This window comes from Erithacus rubecula, assembly GCF_903797595.1.
Source record: "Erithacus rubecula genome assembly, chromosome: 12".
NCBI classification, from domain to species: domain Eukaryota; kingdom Metazoa; phylum Chordata; class Aves; order Passeriformes; family Muscicapidae; genus Erithacus; species Erithacus rubecula.
Window position 1 is genome coordinate 20525641 of NC_136664.1, and position 8160 is coordinate 20533800.

Genomic DNA, 8160 nt, shown 5'->3' on the forward strand with positions numbered 1-8160 from the left:
CATTTTTCAAGTACAATACCAGGTTGCTGCTTTATGTCAGCAGTTGTGTCAGCTGTTTGAGAGTTTGCCATCCATCCCAGGCTCGTTCTCTGCAGCACCCTCAGCTCTGTGCCTGGCATCTGCTGAGCACCTCCCCAGCCCTGCACAGCACAGGGATCCTGCATCCTGCACAAGCACAGCGAGTTCTACACAATTTATTTCACTTGTGATACCAGATGAAAGGCTGTTTAGACATCACACCACATCTCCTACCTCCCTGGTGACTTTATCTTTTAATAGATGCATCTGGATTGATTTAAACTGTGGTGATGCTGGGTTTTATTATCTACACAGTAGAAAAGCACTGCAAGACAACAGTGAGACCCCGTATCTGCTAAGATGCTAAACTGATTTCTCTCTTCTGGCTGTTCCTTCATATCTATTGATGTGATGAGTTTGGATGATTTAATTTAGTTTATGATAAATCCTTTTGTGCTTTGGTTATATTAGGGGCTTACTGTCTGGTAGCTGGAGTCTTAAAGGATTTACTATTTTCCTTGACATACAAAATGTTTGGTAAATGAGGGCTAAAGTCACTCGAGAAGTAAATCTTCTGCTTGTAAATGATAAAAGAGCAGTGCCAAAATAAGGCTGAATCACATTTTAGGTGAATTAATGTATTTTCAGATTCCCCTTCACCTACAAAAATTCAGAGAAATAACAGGCTCAGCAGGGCCTGAGGTTGTCTTTATTATATTACTTCTTTTCTACAGGAGGAAATGGAGCAAACTATCAATACGTTCTTAGTCAACATATACTAGCTGCAAGAGTTACTAGATTTATTTTAGAATTTAAGTAGGAGATCAAACAGATTGGAATTAGAAGCATGAAAGCTCCTTCAACTCACAGAATGAAGACAGTGAATGAGCATTAAAGTTATCTCCTAGGGAGAGAACAAATATCTTTGCTTAGAATGCATATTGTTATCAGAGCAGATGAAAATAGCCACCTGAGGTTGGTCAGCAATGGGCTCCCAGCCTCCAATTCTGTTAAAAAGAAAGAAAAAAATTTAGAAATTAATTGAAGTGTTACATACAATCAGGCTTGTCTAAAATGGAGCATACACAGAAAAGCAAAACATATTAGTTAGGACTGATAGACACCTTCCAGTTAGTTCAGTGGCTGGTTTTTGTACTGTGGAGAAGGGTTGTGAACTACTGCAGTGCAGATGCAGAGGCTGCAGAGCAGCTCCCCTGGCACACCACCCTGTAGTGCTCCCCCTGCAAACCCAGAGAATGCTCTTTGCTGTAATGTTACCCATTAGGGGGGAGCACTAATAATTTTTGGAGCTGTCTTCCATTCATTCTTACAACTGGGAAATTTGGGCAAAGACTTACAAGTCAGCCAGAGCATGGTGTTGAGCAGCTGCTGTCTGAGGAATGGTGCAGCAAATCACTCAGAGCTGGTGCTCTGCTGTTTCACCAAGAAGCACTGGGTTAAAAATCACAGCAATACTGACAGCATAGTTCTGAACCAGACTACATGCACTGCAGCAATTCCCTTGTAAACTGAATAATAGTTGCAGTCTATACTACACAGCATATTTATAGACTGCCATTTTTGCACCCAGTTACCAGTTCAGCAGGAAAAGCACAGTAGAGGGTAAGGATAACCAGGCTTCTTCTGTTTCCTTGACAATTAAATACTTTTTTATTTTTAAATTTTTTTCTACTTATGTTACCAATAACTAAAATTTAGCACCTCTGGCTAGTCTTTGTTAAAATTTGGCCCAGATACTTAAGGGTTTTATTTAGTCCTAGGAAATGCAATTTGTGTTTCACCTGTCTCAAGAGTTGTCACTGATACATGGTTTTGTTTCCTTTATTTGTCTACTATAGTTATATTTCTAAAGTTCCAATGGTATGTTTTCAAGTATAAATTTCTCTTTCACCCATTCTGCATGAAGTGTTGCACTTCCTATTCACTGCAATACCCCACATAGTTTTAAAAGTCCTAATAATTTTACAGTAACAAAGTATCCTTGGAATCAACTAGAATAATTATTATTGGCAATTCTAAATTTTCTTCTCAATTTTCTCAATACATATTCATGGCACAGTGGTTTCTGTGTTCATAAAAGAGCAAATTACAGCTTATTTCTTGAAGCTCTTCTTAACATGAGTAGATTGATGTCCTGGTTTGAAAGGACAGGTGTCTGCCAATAAGGGCAGAAGTTTCCCTTTGGAATGGAGACTTTGGTTCCACTCCCCCCCCCCCAAGTATTATAATTGTTTGAATCAAGGACTCTGAGGCAGAGATAAGGGGGGTGGGAATAACAGCTCTTTTACTAATATATCTAACTGTATAAACAGAAAACAATAACAGTTAAAATTGCTAACAGAACGGAATAGATAACTCGGTGTCAGTCCCTTTAGATGCAAGCACGCTGTCTCTGTGCTTAGTCCAGAGCCCGGATTTGCCGAAGGGCAAGCGGGAACAGAGGCAGGAAGGGGGGGGGGGGGGGGGAGGGGCGGCAGCGGCCACGCCGGTCTCGGGCGGGAACGGGCTCACCCTCACCGAGGGCGGCGGCTCCTCGCTCACCGTGTGTGTCCGGGGGATCAGCTGTGTCCGCAGAGGCAGGAGGCTGGAACGGGGCAGATGCAGGGCAGGTGATCGCAGAGGGTCTGGCTCTGCTGTGCTCGGCCGCGTGGCTGAACGATCCCAGGCGTCCTCCTCCCGGCTCGCCGGAAACGCGAGTGCCCTCCTGGAAACCTCAGAGGCCCCTCCGGGGGCCGTCCCCACCCACCCCCTTTGTCTGGACCCATCAGGGACCCTGGGTGTAGCCCGGCCAGCTCCATTGGCATGATAATGGGAAAAATTCTTCCAGTTGACAGAGTAACAGATAAACACTCAACCCCCAACAATTGATAACACAGCAAGAATTTGTAACTGTGCCTCAGTGAAACTGTTCCACAGAAAGAGTGGAAAAGGATATAAATGAACACATGAACTCACCTAAAAAAAAGTCTACTCCTAGTATTGCTTTAAAAAGGACATAATTACAATGTTGGTGCATCAGGACAATAATCTGTTTAGGTATTTCACTAAAAGACAAAATGAGTTTAAAGCACTAGAAAATAAGAAATTCCATCTTGCTGAAGTGTGGATGTCAGATCTTGACACAGGCTGTGAGCCAACACCTACCAGGAACAGGACACAGAGCATGTCAAAGTCCATTGCTCCTAAGTCATGGGGTGGATTTCTATTACACAAAATGCTCTGCTCTCTTTGGTTTGTCACACTGGATAAACAAACACTCTCTTTCTGGATCCTCAGTGGTTCTGCCAGCTGTTGACAGTAACAGCTAGAATGGTAAAAAACTGGCAGCAGGTCATCAAGGATGGTGGGCTCACAGCTGGGCATAGGAAATTACACCTGCTCTGAAGGTGTCATGTTTTCATCTCTGTTCCATGCTGCTTAGGCTGTTTTTATTATGGCACATTGTACAAAATTTCTAAAAAGTACTATCTGTCTGAAGCATATAAGTGGTATCTGTTTAATATAAAACCCAGTAATGTTTTTATAAATCAGCATGCTAATTCAGGCCACATTACAGAGAGGATGGAAAAAAAATGGGATAAGCATAAACCATGGAACAAAACTACTGTCAGAGATTTGTAGAATAATCAAAGCTGCTTCAACATTCAATGGAGTTTAAAACCATGAAGTCAGATTTCTTGTGCATAAAGAAAACCCTGTAATCCAATATTCCCTTTAACTATGACACAGTCTGTGCAGCAGAGCTCTGGATCCTAGTTTGTATGTTCCAACCAAAGCATGAAAATAAAAGGAGAGCCTGTGATAAATGGATTGAAGAATAAGAAGGGAAAATCATTTCAACAGTTCAACAATGAGTGGACAAGACTGGCAGCCCTGTGGGTTCATATACATATAGGCTGTAAGTGTGCCTAGAGAGAAGGAAAAAAAAGTTGAATATGAGGGTAATCTCATATTTTTTGATCTCATTTATTTTGATCATCTAAAATTTTGGATGATCAAAACTTTTAAGAGAGCACTGGTACTTTTTTTTCTCAAAGGTTTAACCATACATATTGTTAAGATACAACATCATATGTAAACCCAATGCCTGGGGCAGTGAGATATTTGTCAGAAACTGAATGACAAAATTGATAAAATTTCTGCCCTTGCACTTCCATGTTTTTGAAGGCTGAGTGATCTGAGATCCTCTTTCATATGCATCAGCCTCTCAGGAGGATCAGTGGTGCTCCCCTGAGCTGCCTGTCATTCGTTTCTCCTGCAGGGCAGCAGTGGCAGGGCTGCATGCAGTGCTCCCCAAGAGAGAATCCATGTGGCTTCAATGCATTCCAGCCATTTCCTTACTTGAAGATAAAGGTGCCAGATAGGGAAGCCAACTAAATTAATGAAAAATACTATTTTAATAAAAATTTGGAAATAAAATCAAAGAAAACTGCAGTGAAACCACTTAGGAGTATCCACCAGTGCCTGTAGTGGCAAATGAACAGGAATGTTGCAAAAGTGTACCTACTTGAAATTAGAATTACGTGAAGGAAACTACAACTTTTCTGAATAAATAATTTCTGTACAGAGTTCTCACTCTGGAAAATCTCAGAACCAATCATATTTCAGAGGGCACAGGGGAAAATCCTGCAGCAGGCAACAATAATAAAATCAATTTATACATATGTTGCTCTATATTTATATATTACACATTTATGAATTATTTCAAACACAAAGCAATCAAGCTGATAGAGCCACTGGGGTCACAAATTCTAAATTAAAAGTAGCTAACAGAGAAGTTCTTTGATTTTGGACAGATTTGAGAGGACTCCAGGGTAACACAGTATACATAGCACAGAAAACCCTGTGATCCCCAGATTGGTGCATGCATCTACAGTGATCAGTGTTCAAATTAGTGCTTCATTAGAGCAGCAGAGTGTTTGTTTGGTCCATGTCAGGGGAAGTGGTAGAAAGATTAAACCAGTTTTAAAAGCTATTTGAATAAAATACCCAAGTATTAATTTATACTTAAATTTGTATTCACTTTGTCAGACTCTCTCACAGACTCTTGAGATGATTATAGATTTTTCAGTTACTATCCCACACAACCAGTTGTTTTGGGACTTAACTGTAATTAGCTTTTATGACTCTATCATTATTCACAGAACCTCTTGGAACAAATGAACAAAAGTGTGTGTATGCATTTGTGTTGTTGACTACAAAAAATATGGCAGTTCACATATAATTGTCATGTAACTTAGGAAAAACTACTCCTTTTAAAATATTCCTTTACTATAGGAATTTGCCAGCTTTCATAAATGACAGTAATTACAACAATTGTTATTTTTTAATCATGCTCTTCTGCTGTAACTACAAGTTATGTCTATAAAAATGGCATTTGTACTAGCTTGAACAAAGATAGTGATTAAAAGAGATAATATTTGATACTATTATTTAATAAGCCAACATGGCATTGATCCTTTTCCACAGTCACAGGTACAGCAATCAACAAATTCAATTCTCCTTGCCTCCCCTATTGTAAAGAACTGGGTATAGTGATGAGTTAATTTGTTCTCAATCCTACATTTGCTGCACTTAATGGCAAAGCAGTGTCCATTTATTACAGTGACCCAGAAGGAAAAATCACAAAGGCTTCCTATTTCTCAAAAGCAAGCCACACTAGCAAATATTTAACTGTCAAGCAATTTCAAATACTTCATCCTGTGTCTATACATCTACTGTAAGTATATTAATCCCAGCTGGAAACAATTACAAATATTCATTGCAGTGCCCACATTTAGCTTGGCATCAGTCTCACTCTTTTTGCTGGTAATTTACTTGAGGCATCCTAGCTCAGAAGGGCTTGGATTTCTGCAAAGGTCTATCCATGGTCAAGGGAACAAAAAGTTAACACAAAACTCATCAGTGATATGTAAATCTTGATATGCAAACCTTGCCATCTTAATATTCCCACAATGTAACTTTATTTCAGAAATATTTGTATTTACTGCATAACATATGCCCCTCTTCCTTATGGGCAATTTTCACTGCCATGGTCATTACTAATATTCTTCCTGAAGTTCTTTACAGGGAAGAGCAGATGCAGAGCAAATATGTTGCCCAATTTCAGATTGTACAGTACCAACCAAGAGCTCTGCAGCCACATTAGCTGTGATCACTGGCAGGCTGGCCTAAAACCAGTAGTGCCAAGGCAGCCCCAAATCTGTTTTTATGTTCTCCTAAGGGCCCCACATTTAGAGCTGCTGAACTCCAGAAACCAGCAGCAGCTGCATAATCAGTTTATGTGAAAACATTTGGAAACTATTGAGTCAGAGATTCAACAAGATGGTATCAAAAGAAGTGACTAAATCCTCTTATAGTCATGTGACACTGAATTTGGACCACAGTATCTAAACAACAGTGCTATAGGTCTAACTAGCACCTTTTTTGGGAGATGTGCTCTCTCATGACACCCTTGGGCTCCAATAATTCCAAATTTGTGTTTGCAACTACTAATTCATTGATTCTCTCCTAATCTTCTGGGTTTTGTTTCCACAGAGAGAATGCCAAAAGAAATCACAATTGACCTCATGGGAAACAATATTAAGTAGCACATGAAGTTCATCCTGTTCTTAGAAGGTTCTGGCCATGGCAACCAAGGCAGTTTTCTCATTTTGACTAAAAGTCCCAATTTAACTATTCCCCCAACTCTTTAGTTTTCAAAGATTGTAGTCAAAGAACTGCAGAGGATCTTTTCAGCTGGTTAGAGTAGAGAAGTAAAAGTCTTGAGTGGTTTTTTCATTCAGTATGCAAACTTTAGAACTCAGGCAGTATAGATAATACTGAATAAGGATTTGGTTTTGTTTGTATTAAAGGTAGTGAAATAATAGGATAATGGTACCCTGATCAATTAAGATAGTGCATCATAAAGGTAATGCAAATTACTTTGAGAAGCACATAATAAAAGAGCATAACCCATAAGAAGGAAAAAAAAGAAAATGATTCTGTTCTGCCTGAAAATGACATGCAAATAAAAATGTTAATTTAAAAAAAAATTAAGTCTAGTACTGAAAGAATAAACCACAGGGCTGGCCAATAGACCTGTGTTTGAATATTTGTTACTTACAGTAAGTATTTATTTTAATAAAGAAGCACTAGATATAGTATAATTAACCAGAAATAAACATGCAGAGTTAATTGAATAGTTCATGTCAGTAATTTTTTCAAATATTAAGCCATACATAGCAATTAGGGACACTATATTAAATTATTTCTGAGCTATTGCCTTCTAGCATGTTCATTCAGCAAGATATGTCAAATGAAATAATATGTATAAATTGTCATATTGTTTGCTCTTATCATGGTTATAACAATTATCTTAACTATTGTTTTACCACTGGAGAAAAAAAGAGATTTCTGATGTATACAGTACACGTACTAAAACCACATTTGCTTTAAAAAATGTTTACAAAAAATACATGGTGAAGACTTGCATCATTTTTAAAAAGCTGTAATTCAGAAAAGTTCAAAATATTTCTCATGTTAAAGGATTAAAAAGGGGTTTTTCAGAAAAAGCCATCACTCAACAGTTTCCATAGATAAGAAACTGCTAATTCTAGGGGCTCATTGTTTAGCCATTTGTAAATAAAGAATAACCATAAATACCACAGGAGATAAGGACAGACCTTGTTGTTTTGGTGGCACTGCACAGTTAACAGCACAGGAAAGAATATGCCCACACAGCTTGGATTGATTCATCTTTTCCTCCCTTCGTTGTGAATCAGACTCTTTATTGCCTTTTTCTTGAATGAAAAGCTCACTATGGCTCAGTCCGTGGGAGTTTTGGCATCACGTGTGGTCACTGCTTGATTACCTCTCCAAATTATATTAAAAATAACCTTGTGTATTTAAACCTTAATCACAGCTTAACTACAGATTTTGAAAGAAAGAAAAGTTCTATTGTAAAAAAAAATAAAAAAGGTGCCTCCCCCAGGTGTTGTATTTCCATTAAATGATGTGAAACAGAGAGAAGCTGCTGGCTTTCTGACAGTTCTGAACGCACAGTACCATGCATGCTGCCCTTCAGTGTTCCACCCATGCAATCTGTGCAACCTTACATCTCCAGGATTAGGGAAAAGCCCT